The 20,486-nt window shown below is 38.0% G+C and overlaps 1 long non-coding RNA gene across 5 annotated transcripts in view; it reads left to right on the top strand.

Moving 5' to 3' along the window:
* The window catches only part of LOC107318434 (uncharacterized), a 55,109-nt gene that overhangs the window by 6,243 nt on the left and 28,380 nt on the right, over positions 1 to 20,486 (top strand). For 4 of the 5 annotated variants that reach the window (XR_014933623.1, XR_014933621.1, XR_014933620.1 and 1 more), the window contains exons 2-5: positions 1,236 to 5,619; positions 11,094 to 11,836; positions 14,239 to 14,441; positions 19,874 to 19,928. This is a non-coding gene — a long non-coding RNA (uncharacterized LOC107318434). The remainder of the gene's footprint in view (positions 1 to 1,235; positions 5,620 to 11,093; positions 11,837 to 14,238; positions 14,442 to 19,873; positions 19,929 to 20,486) is intronic. The other variant, XR_014933622.1, reaches the window with a different exon arrangement.

Raw genomic sequence — 20,486 nt, 5'->3', positions numbered from 1 at the left:
GCACCCCTTGTGACTGCAGCAAGGTTCTTAACCTATTTCCACATTGTGACATGCTACTTCAATCTACAAGGCATAAATGTGTTCCCAGCACAGATCTCCTTCCTTCCTTCCTTCCAGGCAGGAGTAGTTTAGGATACAGTTAGAACGTGAAACATAAGAAGCAAAGCTGTTAGAGAATGAGCATCAGAGATTATTCAAGTATTGCTGGAGACAAATGATTGGAATTAAAGATTTTCAGATAACCACTTGTGTTATGCTGTGATAATAAATTCTTTGTGCACCTTCTTAAATCATTATATCCTACCTGTCTTTTGTATTAGAAATCTTAGGTGGGAAGGCAGCAAAATCTCAGCATTTAGGATGAAGTTAATGAGCTGGACTAGTGTTATATGAAGAAAAGAATACTCAGTAGATGACAAATTATTAGTACTAGAGAGTGGGTCCTTTTCATAATTATTTTTCTTTGCACGATACAGGAGAGTCTAGAGGTTCATAATAGATTTTTATAACAATAAAGGGAAAATTTAAATCCTTACCAGTAATCAAGTGATACTGCTGTACAGTAATGTGATAAATGAGGTCTGAAAGGAGAGCTATCGTTCTGAGCCAGCAACCCCATGAAAGATTAAAATAGCTTAGATAGAAAGCATCAGAAAGTCACGACTGTGGATGAATGAAAAAGGATGAATACAAGTTACCTGCCAAATGAACAGGGAGAAATAGGAAACAGAATAAATGGCAAAGGGAAAAGTAAGTGTGAAGAGTTGAGAAGGATGCTGGAGCTGTTGTACCAGACCTAACTTGTGATGGAAATGGAAACAAGATCACATGGCAGTTGGTTTTAATAGCAATGGTTGGCCCAGTGCTTGCAACTGTATTTGCTTTCTAACAAAATATGATTTGATTGATTTCCTAGTGTGCTGTATTGCAAAGAATAATTGCTGAAATGTAATGCAAGTGAAACTGGAGTTGAATGTGTGGTCCAACAGGTTTGAAAGTCTAAATTATTTCTAGGAGAGGCTATGTCAGAAGGTCTGCACAATCAGGTTGAGCTTAGAGACCATTGAGGCAAGAGCATCAGCTTGTGAAATAGTGTTTCTTGCTCAACTATGGGATTTCATGTTTAAAGATTGTCGATGCATTGAATGCAGAGCTGATATTTATGGCGACATACAATTTTCACTTAAAAATCCTTCCTTTTTCTGGTTTTTCCATCTCAATTGCTCTACCATTAGGGAAATGAGCAGAGGTATGGCAGCAGAAGCCCCTGTCCTCCTGGGCTTGCAGCATCACCATGAAGCAACTGGATGGTCACAACATGTGGATGTCCACCCCAGCAACAGGTATGGCTGCATCTGGCCTGTCAGCACAGGGGGACACCTGAGAGCAGAGGCTCTCAGGACTGGTGCACCAGGAGGGTATTTCAGCAGGATGGCAATGCAGTTAGGTGGCTGGAATCTGTCCTTAAAGTTTCTGCTTTGATGGATGCTGACCTTAGAGAGAGGGATTGAGCTGTTGGATATACATGGTTCCGGCTCCTTTGCTTCTTTTATTTTTTTTAACCCAAATGGGTAAAATGCTGGTGCCTCTTACAGGACTGAGGTAGCCAGTGTTTATACACTATTCAGGCATACCTTTGAACAGGGACTGTGAAGCAGGGCTTGAAGCTCACTCTTTTAGTCCCATTCAGAATCTGTCTATTCCTCTTGGTTCTGTGTCAGTCACTTGCATTCAATTTGTGCCTCAAAGACCAAATTGCTGAGTGCAGGGCTGGAGAGCCTGGCTAGACAGTCATATGTGTCTGTGACTAAGCTGCGTGCGAAGAACTGAAATAAATGATTTTTTAATTTGATGTTCTTCCTGTTTGAATTCTGAGAATCATTTTCCTCTTTATTCACTGGTGGTTTTTTTTGTGTCCTTTCAGAGACCAGATGAATAAAGAGCTGTGGCAAATATTGAAGGTTTAGAATTCAGAAGGTGGTTCATAAAAGTATCTCTCTGAGTTTATAAATTGTATTGTACATGTGAAAGATTTTGGTCTAATGACTTGAAACAAATGGAAGTCTGAGGTGTTTTTCAAGGAGTGTTCGTTTTCTCTGTGAACAACAAAATAGCTGAACACAGTACTGTTGCTTTCAGCAGCAGTTAAATACACTGAAAGGAGAACAATTGATTGAGAACCCCACATGTTCCATGTCCTCCTTCAGATCAATGAAGGAACTGCTGAAGATGTCATTATTAACTTCAAGTGGGTATACTGCTGTTCCAGAAAAAGGTGGTTTATGCAGACTGAATTATTTCTGTGATGTTCTTTTCTTCCAACTAACTTAGCCAGCTCCTTTGTACATTACCATCATTCATTGGAATGGGTGGCCAGTGTCCAGCAGCTACAGCTGGAGAAGAGGCAAAACCATCATGGCTGTGGCATCTGCACGTGTGACCACTGCCCATCTGAGCACTGAGTAACACCCCAGTGTCACAAACAGCTGCAACTATGTGTGAATGTGTTTAACATCGGATCTACATCAATTGCACAGGTTCTGTTTCATACAGCAGACTGTAAGTAAAATCAACAGTTCTGATTTGTGTTAGGAGTTGAGAGCTGCTGCAAACTGGATGTTTTAACATTCCCTGATCCATACTCACCCTTCTGTGAGTGTGCCTTTCCTCCCACGGTTGTAGAATTGTTTGAGTGGGAAGAGACCCTTAAAAGCCATCAGTTCTGTTTCTTTTAATGCACAAGGACGCCCACAGCTCTACCAGTGCTCAGAGCCCATCCCCTGACTGTGGGCATCTGCAGGAATGGGGCACCCACCCCTCTGGAGAACTCTGCTGGCACTTCACTGCTCCTATGGTAAACATCTTTTTCCTTATTCAATCTAAATCTTTCCTCTCTCATCTTCGAGGCAATCTCAGTGCAGTCCTTTCAAATACACTGGAATAGCATTTCACATTCATTTGCCACCTGGGGTTAAAGCCCGCACTATCCATTAAATGCGCACATACCCTTGACCCAACGCTTTGTTTCTGGTATGAAACCACAAGCACAGTGATCAGCTGTGTCTGCTCCTAATGTATGAAGCGTTTGAGTTGATTACATGCTTTAAAAAACAAAACAAAACTGGCAAATTGTTTTGAAGTGTGCACTTATGTGAGACACAGAAAATACATCCTCAAGAACAGGTTGACATTGCACAAGAAGTGAGCAGGGAGGAGAGTGCTGGCTTCTGAGAGAGGTAACAAATGGGGTAATGGTATTCATGTGTTATTTCTTACATTTTTCTACAGACAGAGCATGTCCACAACAAGGAGATAATAAATCAAGCTTTTTTGTTGTTTTTGTTATGTTTTGGGTTTTTTTGTTTTGTAGTTGGGCATGAGCACATCAGAGAAAAACGTAAAGAAACTTGACCTCTGCATTCCCTGTCCCAGCTTAGATGTTGCTGTGGCCTGTGCATCATCAGCACCACCCAATGGTGCCTGTTCTTCTTTCTTTCCCTTTTTTCTGCTGCTCCCACAAAGTTCCATGTCACTGAACACATCTTCTCCATAGTGCTGATGTCTTTTCTTCCTGAGGACAACAGCAAAGTGGTCCTATTCTTCCAATGCTTCGGTCCCAGTTGAGAGATTCCAGCCTATTTCTTGGACCATGGTCTGTGATTCTATTTTATTATGGAGGCTGCAGTCACTTCCCTACTGCCTGTGATGCTCCTGCCAGCACTCTGCAGCCTCTCCAATGAAACAGCTTCTGTGATTCTTCCCTTCACCTGTTTCCACCATTAATGGAAGTCTATTCTTTCCCTGATCCGCTGATGAGTTATTTCCTTTGAGGAATTAAGATCAAGAGCACAGCTCATGGAATGTGGCAGTCTGCTTTCTGTCCCGAGGAGCTGTGTGTGAGTAGTGCATTGTCAGGATTTAATTGCAGCTTATTCTTAGCCTCGTCTCAGCAGCTCTCAGGATTTTGATTGAAGGCGGAGGTAAGAGGGCATCAGGGAAGGCAGACAAATGAAGTCTCTACATGCAAAACAGAGAGAGCTCGATAACCCTCAGAAAGCACAAATCCCCCTGTGTGGAATTCCTTTTATTTATTTTTTCTAAGGTTGTCACAGCACAATTGATACCAAATTCATTTTTTTGCACAGGTCTCAACTTAACTCTCCTGGCTGATAAAATCATGAAATGAGATCAAACCAGATTTTCATCACAGTCAGTTTTTTGGGTTTCTTCTACTGTTTATCTGTAGTCTATATATCTTTGTGTGTGTATTTATTGGTGGATTATATTTTACTTGGTCAATTTCTTGCATGCTTGTCTAATTTCATGACTAATTAATGTTCTGGGCCACTGGGATGGAAGTAACAAAGAAGGTTCTGTGCACACCACTCCCCTGAGTTTCTTGCAAGCCTTATGAAGGATATTACATCTCGATGAACAGATCTCCATGAGGAAGAGGAGGCTGTACAATGAAAGAAGCTGGTGATGGTGGTATGGCTGTGAGAATCTGTTTGAGTTAGTCACTGCGTTTTACTTAGCTGCAAGGAAGTGAAAGGAACCTCAATGAAAAATAGAGTAACTGATCCTATAAAATAACAGGAAATGATGCCCTGTAGCCTAATGATGATGGGAGGTGAAGCTGAGTGACAACCTAGCAGCAGCCAATTAGGTCAACCAGCAGGTTTTCCGTTTATTTGTTTTAGTCAACCTTTAAAAGAGGATGAGAAAGAGGATCCTTATGGGAATTGCTGCAGGAGGAAGCTGTAACTTGGCATGGTGGATGAATGCAGCGTAATCGAATGCTATGAACAAAATTATCATTAATAAAGAGAGATTTGACACTTGGCTGAATCAGAGTGCACAAGTAATAATAAACTGGAGGAATGAAAGCATATCTGATGTATTGAGCAGATTCTCCTGGAAAACACAGGAAAAAATAGAGGAGAATGGAGGCAACAAGGCTGGGGCAAGGAGGAGGAACAAAAAGCAGGTGAGGAGAAAATTGATGTTATCTCGGTGGTAACCATTAAAATGGGACTGTTTGCCAAGACCTCCCACTGTAAGATAGGCAGTGAGTTTTCTGGACCAGGAATGTTCTTACATTCTTCTGTACAGCACTCCTACCAGTGAGCAGTAACACTAAAGATGCACCTATCAGCACTCTAAAAATTGCTAACGTGGAAACATTGTGGTATTCTACGCTCATTGTTTTATCCCCATAGCAGAGAAGGATCCCAAATGACTAAATTGAAAAAAGAAACAGTGGCTATATTTAGCTCTTGCACAGAGTTCAATGTGGGACAGAATAAACCCAGCATATTTAGGAGAGCCCTGAGGCTTTTCCAGTGCGTGAAGGATGCCTGATGCACATTTTGAAATTCAGCAAATAATGTTTTTCCATTGCTGTTAACAGTCTAAAGATAACTGTGCTCCTCCCTATATTTTTTCTTGATGTTAGTCCTGATAAGTATGTATTTCTTGTTAGGACTAGGACCTAAAGGACCAATTCTCTTGAAAGTTGCCTTATATATGTTTTATGTATTGCAATTCAGTCACAGTCCTATCAGACCTCATGCAGCACTGCAGCTACTATGGACGGAATCGGTCATCCAGGAAGCAAAGGTAAGTTTTCTGTATGCCTTTTTGTGCTCTAGTCATTAAGAACACTTCACACGTAATTTATCAAATCTGGTAGTGAAAATTAACCACCCTCAGAATGGATGAGGAAATTATTTGAAACCTGATGACTTTGCACAAGATGGAACAGCATGGCAAACTGTTTCCCTGGGACAACCTTTCTGCTCTCTCCTTCCCCAAAAGGTCAGAAAGGTGATAGAGGGTTTGCTGTCCCATTTCCCTAATATATATCTTTCTTCCCCTACCTGATGCGAGTCAAAATTCCAAAGCAGACTGTGGTTGTCTTTAAAGCTTAGAAATGAAAACAGGAAGACTCCAGCAGCGACTTCTGGGATCCTACATCTTTTTGCAGTAACTTGAAGTAATACCATGTTCTTGCTTGCTCTGCTGCTTATAAGAACAGCAGATTCCATTGCAAAAGAAAGCAAAACTGAAGAGGCGGGGATGTTCACAAAAAAACCACCTGCTAAAATTCACATTGGGCAGAGAACCAAATCAATACATTATTCACACAGTTCTAGTTCCAGGACTTTCTTTTTAAATCTGGGAACAGTTTGATTTAAATTGCCTGTTCTGCAAAATATTGTTGGTAAATTTATCTTGCACAGGATGGAAGGTGCTTCAATAGAAGACTTACGTGTGACTCCTTGTTATATTTTTGTTAAATACTTCCTCTGTTATTTGGTGGGAAAATTGGTGGTTGAACACAAGTGAACAGCCCAGTTTCTTGCCTGCATCTGTTTGGGAGGAGGTGGTTGCTTGGCCATCTGGAAAGTGATGAGAGAGGATCTGCAGGGCCACAAGCAGTGGAGCAGATGTCAGGGCTGTACAGAGGGGCTGGGAGATATCTATCCTCCTGCTCCTGAGGAGACTGTACAGCTGGCATTAGGGTTTTTAAACCTCTCTAAGACTGCCCAGCTGCTAGGAGTAGACAGCCTCAAGATAAAGAAAGTTCTTGGCTTATTAAGGGAATTTGTCACCGGAAATATATCCAAGAGAAGTTTGTTTCTTTGCTGTTGTGGAAGGGAACAGGGTTTCTGGGTTTGGCTCAGTTGACTGGAGAATTCTCACCAGGTTTGGCACAGACCCCCTACTTCTTCTGATGTTTGTAAAGGGTGAAGTCTATTTCGTTACAGTACACATTCTCTTTCAACAATCAGAAACATTTAATAATCCAATAGAAATCTACAAAAAATAAATACCAGAAGGATTTCTTTAAGTTTCTTTAGGAAAATCATTATGAAGATGTGTTTTATGTCGATATTTTGATAGGATAAACAGTTTTCTTGTATTATTATTATTTTTCTTTTTGATAAAAGATTGGAGACACTGTATGCCTACCATGGAGATCTATAGGGAGAGTCAAGAAAGGTTATTATCTACTCTTGTAATTCTACTAATGTTGTTGCTTTTGCAATTTCTATTCAATTCAAGCAAGTGCTTGAAGTTTTGAATACTTCTTTTATTTATTTTATTTATTTTTTATTTTTTTGCCATCAATAAGAAAAGACACACAGATTCCAAACATCTGTATGCAGAAGGGCTGCAGGAAGCAGAATGAGCTCAGCCATCCTCAGAGAAGGGCCAAGAGTTCTCTGCCCCTCTTTGCAGCAGCCCCTTTCCCGCTAAGCAGTGTTTGTGCATCCCATAAAGGAAGCTCAGACACTTACTAAAATAGAGCCTTCTTTTTTTTTTCTGTCTTCTTACATGTAAGCAGTCAGAAAAACACACTTTCCTGAACTGCTAATTGTTATTTTCTTTAAAACCAGGTGTGTAAATACATTATTTTTCCATGAAAATGTTTTAGACATAGCACTGAATAAAACTGAATTTTGCTTGAGAAATGAGGATTGGCACAACATGTAGAGAATTTGTGGTCAGGTCTAATACTCTGAGCCATCTTTTTACACATATCTGTTAAGGACAAAGGAGAAAGGTATTTTTCTGGAAGGTTAACTTCATGCTGCTGCTAAGCCTGCTGTTTGGCTTTTATACAACCACTGTAAAAAAGAAAAGAAAAGTAGCAATACAAAAAAAAGGAGTCTCGTTTCTACTTGTGCTTTGTGATTAATGTGATGGAAACTGATTCACAGCTCTCTGAAATCAACACAAAATATGCCTTTATTTTTTCCCCATTGATTTCAACAGATGCTAGTTCTAGGTCCTTAGGATTTCACATTGGGAAACCAACTTCTGTTATCTTTTCAGACAAAAAGAAATGACCTGTTCTTAAATATTAAGTCAATTTGCTTCTAATATTGTTAAGAAGGGTAGAACATAATGTCTACCTGCCCAAGTACTCATCTCTGTGGTCTGCTTTGCTATTTCTGAGTGACGCCTGTCAATTAGCTCAGGGCTGCTGCACTGGCTGACTCACAAAATGCCATTGCAGGGGAAAATACAAAAGCATTGTGGATAATAATATTGATGGGAACCATGATCAAACAGTAGTGTCTGGAAAATAAAGCTGCACGTTCAAATCCCCTTAGAAAAGTTTGGTAGAGGACACAGGAACTGGCTGACTACTTTTAGTGGATAGGGACACACTTTGTTCTTCTGCATGCCCTTGCAAAATAATGTTTACTTTTTGAATGCCTTCTAAAATTACTTAGACTGGTTGGCTGTTTGCAACTGCCTAATATTCTCCCATTTGAAGTCTTTTTATTTCTTCTTCTGTTTTATTTGTTTATTTATTTATTTATTTATTGCATCCATTCCTCTTCTTTTGTTTGTCCTTGGTAAGACATTTCCATTTAGTTCCAACTTCATATTCATTTCCTCAGGAGAGATGTTATATCTGTTTTTATTTTCTTGTCTGTTGTTTTCCTAAGCTAATCTCTTTGTTTTCTTTTTGGTTTGTCGCTGTCTTTTCTATTTATACTTGCTCTTATATGTATCTTCACTTTATCCTGCCTTTATCCCATTTTCTTTAGAAGAATTGCTCATTTTGGGTACAATTTTGAGACCGTGTCTATTCTTGCTTATATATTTTTTTATTACCATGGCAAATCTTTTTATTTAATGGTGTCTTGTTAACAGGAAGAGCATCTTGTTATCTTTGTTGCTGCATGTCCTGAGTGGGCTTAAGACTTCTCTACTGAGTTTGCTCATGCATATTGTATCATCTTCTGCAAGCTGTAACTCGTGAGGGATGTGCAAGTTGACTTGTGCTAACCAATAACATCTCTCTCTGATTTTTCATTTAAAGTGTATGTCTTTGAATTATCTGCTGCAGAAATTGTGGTTATGCAGGCGCTAAAAATGGGCTTGTGCATTGAGTAGAGGAGTGTGATGACTGTCACATGGCCAAAATGCTGAGTCAGCCCTCAGTAGATATTCACATCATTATACATGCTAACAACTATCTAATCAAATTTTAAGCAAAAATCTAAATGCTTCCTTGAAGATCCATTCAGAAACGTATCCTTTCTCTTAACGCTGTAAACTTTCCAGTTTTCTTTTTGTTTTTAAGTGATTATTTTCCTTAATTTTCTACCCTATGTCCATTCTCTGTTCTTAATTGTTTTTCTTTCTTCTTTTCAATTCTCAGCTCTAGTTACTTTCAAGAGGCAATCAAAGCTAGTGTTGAATCAGAAAAGACCTTAGGCTCCACTCTTTTGCTCTGCTGGGAGTGGTGAAGAGGCAGTGTAAATGAGGTTAAATCATGCATTCAAAATTATGAAACTCCTAATTTATAAAATAAGTAGTGCACAGAATTTTGGGTTTTTTTCGTGCACAGTTATTCACTTCTCTGACTTAATCTTGTGTAGGGTGGATAAAACACTTGGCTTAAGCTCAACCAAATTATGATGCTTCTGATTTGCTAAGAATCTGTCCAAACACATTTTCCTACATCTTGTATTGATCTCTGATTTCATCATTCATTATTGAATATCTAGTGAAGGTTTCACGATTGGCTTTTCTTGTCTGAATGCAACTGTGTATTTTTTGAGAAACTTTTATGACTCAGCTTCCATAAATATCATTTATATACGGTATTTTTATTGATAAATATGGTATGCACATAATGCACTCCTATTTAATTATTGTCCACTTAGGAAGTCCTTACTTCAAAACAGCTTCATTACTAGTCTGATTGTATCTCTCCTTTAATGATTTTTTTTTTATATGCCTATTCCCACAAATATAAATCTAAGCACTTAAGTATTTTGATAAATCAGGAGTTGCAAATGGAATTATAGGGAACAATCATGCAAAGAAGACTTTGATAAACAGTGCTTTTAAAGGAACTGTTGGAGGGAAAAAAGCGTCCTTTAAGTTGTACAGTGAACTACATTTGAACTTAACTTTACTGGAAGTTCATATTATCATGCCCAGTGCCATGTGAAATGGTTCATTCTGGTGGTGAAAATGAGCCTGTGTATCTTCATCTCTGGCTGCAAAGGAAAAAAGGGTTTTCAGCTGCCTCTGATTGTGTTGGATATAGTTCGCAATAATTTATTTTAGCCAGCACATGCAAAGCATACATATCTATTGGAGCAGTGAGTACTGAGCTAGGTCTGGCATGAAGCAGCATCAGAAGCTTGAGGTTTTTATTGCAGAAATTGAAGCTCACATCTAAAAGATGTCAAAATTCTTCTGGAATCTCACGATCTCACATTTCACTTGCTAAACTAAAAAGCCTTTATTCAAACAAGAACTTTTATTTTATTAATGTTTTTAAGGCTTTATTAATGTTAGGTGAAACTTCAGTGTTTATGAAACACGAGGGAATATTGTAGCTAGTTTTGTGACCAAAGTTTTCCCCTATATGTTTAGTACTGCTGGTTATAGCAGCTCGTTGCTCTCTGCCCATTCTGCAGCTCAGCTCATTGGTGTATGTACCAAGGGGACCTTGTTCCTCCAGGTTTCTTTATAGACATGTTGGGCTTTGTCAGGTGTTAGGCTCATTCCCTGATGAACAGCCTGTCATATTTCGGGATCAGTGTGCAACGTGTGAGAGAACAGCAATTTTGTGATGTGGAAATTATTCTCAAGTAGTTCCCCAAATGAGCAACATATCTGATTGAGAGGGAATGATCTCTCTGTACCACAGGGCTGTAACCTCAATGGGACATGTTGAGGTGGCCAAGGTGGCACTAAGAGCTGGAGATGTGCTGCCAACACCTCTGACAAGATGAGCAATGAGAGGAAATTGGGCTCCCCTGTTGATCAGCGGGCTGATGAGAGAGCTGCCATGGAAACATGGGAAACACATTGTTTTCATCCTTCATTCACCTCCCTGAGCTTAACCCAGAGTCATATGGGGTGCAGAGGTGTTTGTTCAGTTCTTTTCCACAGGATGTTCAGCAAATACTTTAAAATATAATTGCATTGTACTTTGTCCTTTGAACTCTTGCACATCCCATTGCACGTCTCATTTCAATTCTGTTTTGCTGCCAATTTGATTTATAAAGGTGCACTGAATTGTTTCCTTGTTTTTTAATTTGTCTCTGAAGCGGTAGCTGTTGAGGACTCCTTCAGACCAAGGAGAAGCTGAAGTCTGGGAGTGACCTGTCAGCAATAAAAAGGGTTTTCTCATAAAGCCGACAGGTAGAAGGTCCTGTCAGAATGACTGCTCCTTCAGAAAAATCCATTAATTAACACTTGTCATCTGTGACAGTCACAGGTAATTCTCATGCTGACAGGTCTTTGCATGCGACAAATGGATTCCCGTTATTCCTTTGACAACTGGACCATGAAATCTAATTTTGCCAGGACGGTAAATGGTATCACTGTTTATGCCAGCTTTTGAAATTCATCAAAATGAGCAGAATGTTCCTGCAGATGGAGGAAGAAGAAGCTGCAGTGCACAAGGAACACAGGATTGCTCTTCTCAGGACAAAAAGCATCTCTCTGACTAATAGCAGCTAGTAATTACAAACGGTAAATTGACCTCACTGGATGAGACTTGAGGTCACAACAAAAAAAAGAAATAACCCAAATTAAACCCAAACCTAATAATTCTACAACAATTTCACTGACTGATTTTTAGCCACAAGGAGTTAATAAATTAATGAATGCTTAAAAAACCAACAGAAAACAACATTTCCATCCCTCTCTACTTATTGTGGGTGTGCAGCCTCATCTTGAGTATCGTCTGCCATTCTGGTCTCCACGACATAAGAAAGGATGTTAAGGTCTGTGAAAGCATCCAGAGGAAGTCAAGGAAGTTTTACGCAGATATGGAATTAACAATGATGTAAGTAGAAATTCAAGAAAAATAAACTGTTGTTTGCAGGATCAGATTTATGCATCTAAAACCATACGTGTAACCTACAAACGTTGCTTAGACACTACAATTTCAAATATCCCAGCAACATCTGAGAAAAATTCACACCCCATTGAAGCTGATGAATTTTTGTCCTTGGTTTCAGAAAGGCCAAGATTGCCTTTCTGAAGTGTATGCATTTGTGCTGGACTTGGGTAAGCTTCAGAACATTCAGAAATAACTATGCTCTAGTCCATGCAGTCTTCCCGAGGCTTAATTACCTTTGTTGTTTCATCAGCACTGGCTTTTTCCCTGATATAACTGGTCAGATGTGTTTTGGAATGCTTCCAATTCTTATTTCAATTTATAATATGCAACTGAGTGCATGCTTTTGAATCTCTTGAAGAACAAGTACAGCATAAGGGCTCAAATAAGGCACAAGCACGTGTTAACTACACTGATGGAAATGGCATGGGCATGAGCTTTTTTGCATGGATAACATTGCTTTTCTGTACAAGTCTGTATTTCAAGATGCATGATGTTGCAACTGACATTAATAAATTTGGGATATTACATGGTTATTCTGTAAACCAAAATACTATTTACTCTAAAAGGTAAGATCTAATTCATAACAGAGCTCTCCTGAGGATTTTTCTGAAGGACGAATGTCGAGGCTTATCCTAACTATTCAGAAGGGAGTGAAATTGGACAGTAGGATGAAAAAGTTCTTCAAATACTATTGTAAAGTGACTTTCTACTATATGACTTCTCTGTAATGGATTCTCTGTTCTCCTTCGTCACCTATTTCTTGGTGTGCCTATCTGCACTGGAGTCTTGCAGATAGGTATTCTGATGCTACATGGTACTCCTGAAAAAACTAGTAATGCAACACTGTATTACTCCTACAAGACAGCTGATGCTGGATTTGATACATTTTTCTACTTTATCAGTATACTAATGCCAATGCTATCTCTCTTGTACCTACCATCATAGTTATCAGCAATTCCTGTAATACGTGGCTTCACTATTCCTTTTCTTGTCTATTATTTCTGCAACTTTCAAGTTTTCCCAGTGTTAACTTTATCATATTCCATAAGATAGCAACTTTGCACTTTATATTTTAGAATTTCCTAGTGCTGAAGTTGTAGCAGCGTATATATCTTATATGTGTCAGGCATAAGTATACCGCTGCCGTCCTTGATTGATGTACTTCTATCTCCTTTAAATTGTTGCATCTTGCTTACTTTCTCCCCCCCTCTGTTTTCATGAGCAGGAGAGACTGGCTACTTCTCTCCCATAAAAATACTTTATGTATCAATCAATGATATATGAGAATTTGGTCTTCCCATCAGTGAAAAGTGTAGTCTGTGATGATGTTCAGAGAATGTCTAAAACTGCCTAAAAGTTTGTTCCAACCTGCAGCCCATATATATCTATTTTCCCCATTTATATGTATGTGTGGTGTATATATGTGTGTGTTTTGTTATAGATTTACAATGCTCTATCTGAGGAACATAAGGGCTCAAGTTACTCCATAAAATTTTTGAAGGAATTTCTCTTAATCCAACTTTGATTTCTGTGTGTTCACCTTATTTTTGCACTCATTAATGCTATTTTATGCTTTTTTGTTTTGTTTTGTTGTAGTGTTCTTTATTTCACTAGGAAGGTGGGTAATTTTTCTTGCTTTTATATGAGATATGTGTGTGGATTAAAAAAAAAAAGAATATTAAGTAAAAAATAGAATATTACACTTGCCCCAACCTGTTTTTCATTTTGCCATCTGCAAGCCTTTTAAAATATCTGTACTGTGGGAAGAAGGCATTCATTTTGCAAAAGCAGTTTTTCAATTAAGTTTCTTGATCAAACTTAGCTATTCAGGACTTTGCTGTCTCAGAAAAGAGACTTTATTGAAAATCATACTCTTTGGAAATTCTAGAAATACCTGCTACTCACATCATGCAAAGGTTTTTAATATATTTCTGAAATTCACCCTAAGCCCTGACATATGCTATGAGGCTTTTTTTGAGACAGAGTGTTATGATTTATCTTAGAGGTAAATCAACCAGGTAAGAAGAACAAAGCAAAAAGGACTTGTGTAATCTTTGATTTTTCCTTCCTTGCATTTTTTTCTGTAGCATTCAACTATGCTTCCAGGCATTCACTGCATCATATCAAAGATGTCTAACAATATATCAATTAAGAGAGTGCTGAAAAACAGAAGATACTGAGAGTTCACTGATTATTTTTCTGCATGATGAAGGTTTCAGAAAGAGAATATGTAGTTTTCTTCTAGGGTATCTGGGTTTAAAGATGCTTTTAATAAACTAGGGAAGAATGGCTAACAGTAGAAGTAAAAAACCCACACTTTACAATTAATTATGTTTATCTAACAGGATGGGAAAAAGATGCTGGAGAGATATGGAAGAGCTGGAAGAAATGGTAGGAGGGTAAAACAGAAAACAAGTGCTGCTAGAAAAGAAGTTCTTATACATTGGAAGAAAAGATTTGAAACATGCAGTTACCTTTTACATGGTTATCACATGGGTAATGAATTTGGAGTGGAAAAATGGACTGGCAGTGCTGGATGCACAATAAGGTATTTTTTTTGGTCTATTTTAATGCTGCTTAGAAAAATTAACAATGTTTAGACAGTTCATAGAAAGGAAATAGTACCTCAGTTATTATAGCTTGTGAATCAACAGCAGACTGTTTTCAATTCAGAAAAACTTAAGAAAGGTGATACTCATATTTTGGAGGTGTTTGTGGTAAAAAAGAATAGAAATTTCTCATGCTTGCTATGTTTTATAATTCAGGAGATGTGGGAGACCCAATCTGAACAGCAGCAAGAGTAAGATCAATTAAAGGATAATTTTTGCAGTGACAGTGGGAGATGTAACAGATTTAGGTCAGAGACAGATTCATAATCCTACTGTCTGAAAACTACTCTCATATCTAGGACAGGCAATCATTCTCAGGAGCACGTGCAACATCACAGATGGTCAGTGAAATGTTCTTTCTCTTTTGTAGATTCTGCCATCTCTTCCAGGTGTTGTCATGACCTCCATCCTTGAGCATGTTTCTTCCTCCTGCACACCAGGTCCTTCTAGAATCTAGTCACAGAAGATGCTAGTTGGATATGAGATTATCTGCTATTGTGAGCGCCCCTATTTTTACAAGCCTTGATTTTAGCTTCCCCTAAAAAAGATATATTTTTTTGTTTTCATGACAATATAATGCCATGCTTCTTCAACTGCAACAGTTGCTCCTATTCTTTCATCCTGTGATGGCAATACTTACTGTGGTAAAATTGCTAATTCAGTGAGCTGGTGAAAGTAAAAAGAGGTAAAGAGATGTTGAGATTTCTGAAAACTTAGTAACAGCTATTGGGCTTTATTGAGTTTTGCCTTATGATCATGCTCACCAGGTCCTTAGACTGAATAATCAATAAGAATTGTGGCTCATGTCTTAGTATTTCTTGACTGCTTTCTAGTATTTCACAACTGTAATTTCTCATGCTGCATTTAAATTTTATTTTTAAATCTGTGTATTGAATTGTTGGGGTGAACATGGCTGTTTGAGATCACCCTTTGAAAAAATTGGGTTTAAATTCCATGTGAAAAATGTTTTCCTGCGTCCTGCAACTTGAGGTCATCTAATATGTTCAGCTGCTATTTTCAGACTCTTCTCAAAGACTTTAGGATTCATCCTTGAACATCCAAAGAGATTTGTAAAGCAAATAGACAGAATTCCAGTATATACTTTATAAACGCAAAGTAGAAGAGTCCTTCAAACCAAAGAGTTAATCTGTCATTATCAGAACAAACTACATTTGATACGCTTGGGATAGCATTTTCATGCACAGCTCTTGATCATTACTTACCTTTGCTATTAATTTTGATTGAGTTGAGTGGATAATCTTTAGTTTTGGAAAAAGCTCTGTATGGCTTCATACACTTCCTAGCACTGTTCTTAAAGGGCCAGTCTTTCAAAAGGTATTTGTCTGATTTGTTTCGTTGAGTCTTTTCCCCCATTCAAAACACCCTGTGTTTCAGGAAGACTGTAAAATTGTAGAATCAAATTTATTTCATTATTATTATTGTTGTTGTTGTTATTTGTAGCTAAGTCATCTCACCTCACTGTATTTAGCAGAATGCCATGCTTCAGAACTGGTAAAACTAATTTGTCTGGGCTTTCAACAGTGCTCAGTAGTGATGAAAAGAGTTGCCTTTAATGCATTGCTTTTTCTTTTGCACAGTACATTCTGTCTTTATAATCTCATGAAAGTTTCTATAAGTACAATTATACACCACATAATACAACTAGAGGAAAGCATAAAGTGTTTACATGTATTTTACAGTCATACACACGCTGTTATTAAAAACAAAGCAACTTATTTAGAAATGTGGATTACCTATTGCATTTGTGTAATTTTCAAAAAGGCAGAGAAGCAGAGACTACAAGAGACTGTTATTTAGATCCAGACTGTCACAGTCTGAGATGAACCTAAAGGATGAAGACAAATATGCAGCTGCATATAAAAATAAGTGTTTTGACCCCTTCATGTATCAGTCATTCATCCTGTCTACAGTACAGCAGCACACCTGACTAAATGCTGAGTTCTATTATTCCATGAGGTTACTTTCAGGTGCTCCTAAATAACTCCTGTTCCTGCAGATGTTAAGTCTCACCTGATGGGACATACTTGGACTCAGTTACATGCCCCTCTCACACGGGGTGTAATAGGAAGGCAGCAGTTCATCTTTATGGAAGGGTAGATAACAGAATGAAAATCCACAGTGTTGGTTGTGTTCTATTACTGAAGGAACTGTGCCTAATTTGTATAAAATCTGAAATCAGAGAAGAAAGGTTAAGTATTCTGGAGTATCTGCTAAACTATGCAGTCCTAGATCTACTCTGGAAATAAAAAAAACATTCAATCTGGGATATATGGGAAAATAGTCCTCTAGATATTCAGCCCCGTATTTTGACATACTCATCTGTAAAGGTTAAGGGGTGCTTCATGACTCCTGTGGGCAAAGCTTTTTTGAAATCATAATAGAACAAAGGTATCTTGAATAGCTAAGTTTGGGGACACAAATTAGAAATGTGGGCAGAAGTTAATTATTTTTACTATTATTATTTTCCCTGTCTCCATCAAAGTTCCCTTTTGAGAGCTGTCCCTGTGATTATTTTCTAAGATTGTTTAAGGAGTTTGTGTCCTGGTCTGTGTAACTGCGTTTGCCCTTTGAGGCCGTTTCTCCTTGGTGATTTTGATGTTTCAGGAATTTGACCTTTCTGAGTAAAAGAACGCATCATCTGAATTAGATAAGGTTTTTTTAATCCTCTCAGGGAGGTTGCAGAAGCCTCTTCAATTGGCAGAAGAGATCAGGATGGACGAATTTTAGCTGGGGGTACTGGTGCAATTTCTGTAATGGTGATGAAGGGGGAAATAAATGACATCCTTGATTGTCCTCTGGCAACATCAACAAATGATGTTTGCATTTCCTATATCACAGAAGACTCTGAAGAAGAATCTTGATTAAGTAAGAACTGCTTATCACGTGAGACTTCCCATAGTTCTATAGAAACTTGTTTAAAACCTCTCAGGTTCTTTAGTCACTGGATTATATCTTCTCATAGTGATGGAGTGTTTTTTTTTCCTAAATAGTACAAATATTATTTATTATTGATTTAAATTGTGCGCATTACTATTGCCACATATTTCTTTCAAGACCAGCTTGATTTTTTGCTTACACATGTTTATTTATTTATTTATTTATTTATTTATTTGGGGTGGTGGTGGTGGTGCAGTTTTCACTGAAAAGATTCCCCAAACAATCATTTTGTAGGTAGGTAACGACAGTCAGAATTCCTGATTGAAAGCAGACCGGTGCTTTAGCTCCTGCAGTTCTCCTGAACGCATTGGATGGCTGCCACCAGCCATAATGTCCCTGTTCAGATGTTCACTTTCAGTGTATGAACCTGCCACATTTTCTCAAAACGTGCAACCTACAAACTCATTTCTTGTCTGCGGATTTCAAGGGATGTACAATACAGAAGGGTGTGAGTTATTTATGTGCATTTACCCTTATGTAATGGAGCCCTGAGATTATAAACTCTTCTGAACAGCAGTTTAATTTTGTATTACTGCCAAAAAAAAACACTTTACCATTCTTTAAAGTGTCCAGAAGAATGTAATGAAATCCTACAAGTGGCCTTGCAGGAGACAGCATTGTGCTGGAAAGAAATGAGGAAAAAAACCATTGGCCAACTACAGAATGGTGCCTCAAGGGCCTGTGCTGGGCTCCTTGTCATTTGCAATGATGTTTCCATACTTTTCTCAGTGTGAAAGGGAGCACTGAGAGTATTTTCATCCTTTCCTCTTCTGATCCCTGAGCACAAAGAAAGAGATTACTACAATCCTTTAAAAGGCAGTGTTTTTCCTTGCGCTTCTGTGTGTTTACTGTTTACTCCCATGTAAAAAGCTTGTATATATTTTACCATAGATCAGAACAGTGCAGAAACAGTGCATTTAATTTGTTTCATTGAGCTGTTTTAAAGAACTGACGCTTTTATAAGACTTGTAGGTGAGATGAACAAGCATATATTAGAATATTTACTTGCAAGAATAAGGTATTGTCTGTAAACAGTCTGTCTATTGGTTAGAGTTATATATTTGCAGCTATAGCACATGAAAAATGACTGTTTAGCTATTTTCCTCTCCACCTACTTGAATCACAAAACCAGACTGAATTGCAACACGTACCTGAATTTAAAAATTAAAATAATTAGAGCTATTGTTTTGAATGGATGGATAAACTGTTGTGACTATTGCATAGGTATTCACACATAACAATATTAAAGTAATGATAGACTGCTTTCTTATATAATGTTCTGTTTGTTGTTCCGGATCTGCCGCTATAAATCATGCAGGATCAGGATCTTCCTTCAGCTGAACTGAGATACACTGAAGTAACTTTTGCTAGGCTGCAAGTTTAGGAATTTGCTTTTGCCAAAAAGCAGCTGGTTTACATGCTAACATTCACCTAGTGGGCATGGCAAGAGGAAAGGGTCATTATCATGGGAGCTGTGCTTAGTTATTTGTACAGAGACCATATTGAAAAACATGAATATTGCCAACTATTGCAGAAACAGCACAGTGAGTTGGAAGCAATGGATTACATGCTCAGCAAAAGATTTTGTGGAAATTAAAACTTAAAGATTGAATTCGAAGTACTTGTTGCAGCAGTCGGAAGGAACTGTCTTTAGTTTACATCGTGATCCATTCTTCGGAAAGGCCTAAGAATGGCTACACTGCAACAAAAACAGAAGAGCTCGCAATTACCATAAAGGGTCCTTTTGTCTCCTTTATGGCCCATAACAATGGCAAGTTTCCCTTTCTGGGATGGCGTAGGGGTGATAGAAGATGTAACAGACTAGTTACATACACACTGAGAAAAAGGGCTGGGAAATGACTGCAAATCTTGACAGGTGCTCCTCTTAGACCAAAAAAGTAGATTTTTAGGCCAATTCACAAAGATTACCATACACAATGGGCACATGGTCTACCGCAGAAACAACAACCTCTACATGATGCATAAAGGGATTTTGCAATTAAGAAGATAAAAGGCTAAAATAATGGAACCAGGCAGATGTTAGTCATTGCTAAAATCCCTGGTTGTTGGGTGCTCCAGTGATGAGGATATAAAATATCAAATTACTGAAGCACTTAATAAAATGATTTCTAAGAAGAACTTTTAAATGTAATCCTAAATCTGGACACATGAGAGTTTAGAGGGAGCACAGGAGGAAAGGAGCCAGGAAGCTTCTTAAGCTGTTTGTTCCCATGTGAGTGATGAGCCGTTTTGGAAAGATCTTCTTTCCAAAACAAAGCAGTGCTGCCTTGTGAATTTAGAATACAGCAAAGGTTTGGGAGTTTTGTCTTTCTTACTTTCTTTCTGTCTTTTTTTTTTTTGGTTTTTTTTTTTTTTGGTTTGTTTTGTTGTTTTGTTGTTTTTTTGTTCCCAGGGATTTCAACTCAAGCAAAATATCGGGGACAAAAATGTACCGCTGAGGACTTCAGGTACAATGCACAATAACAATTAACTTTTATTATTGGAAATAATATGAGTAATGCATCACTGCTGACTAACTCAGCCAAAGTTTATAGTGGTTTCATTTTCAGCCATTAATAAGCAAGCTACTTATTAACAGTCATTACTGAGAAATGTATTGGATATTATATTATTGAGTTATTATTGCTTTACATTATTGAGTTGTTACTCTGAATACACAGCATGCTAAATGTGGTATTTAACTCTAAATTACTGCTTCATTCCTCCATGTTCTAAAGATGCAGTCCAATATCTCATAGCTTGATTTTTGTTTTAATAGTTTATGCTTCAAGTTTTCCACAACATATTTCTGATAACTCTTTTTCCAGTGAACCTGTGTTAACAATCTCACTCCAAATTCCTGTTTTGAAGGCAAGTGTATGAACTAAAAATGGGAAGGTGACAACTTGATGTTTCTCAAAATTATGAACGATGCTTTGTTCCTGTGCTAGGAGCCATCATGAATGTGTCCAAAATAGTTAAAGAATTTAATATCTGTTTCTATTCTGGGAGATGAGTGATTTTAG

This window comes from Coturnix japonica, chromosome 12, assembly GCF_054131305.1.
Source record: "Coturnix japonica strain WE chromosome 12, WE-NBRP24, whole genome shotgun sequence".
NCBI classification, from domain to species: Eukaryota; Metazoa; Chordata; class Aves; order Galliformes; family Phasianidae; genus Coturnix; species Coturnix japonica.
Note: the sequence above shows the minus strand (reverse complement) of the source record. Positions and strands in the feature narration are given on the sequence as shown.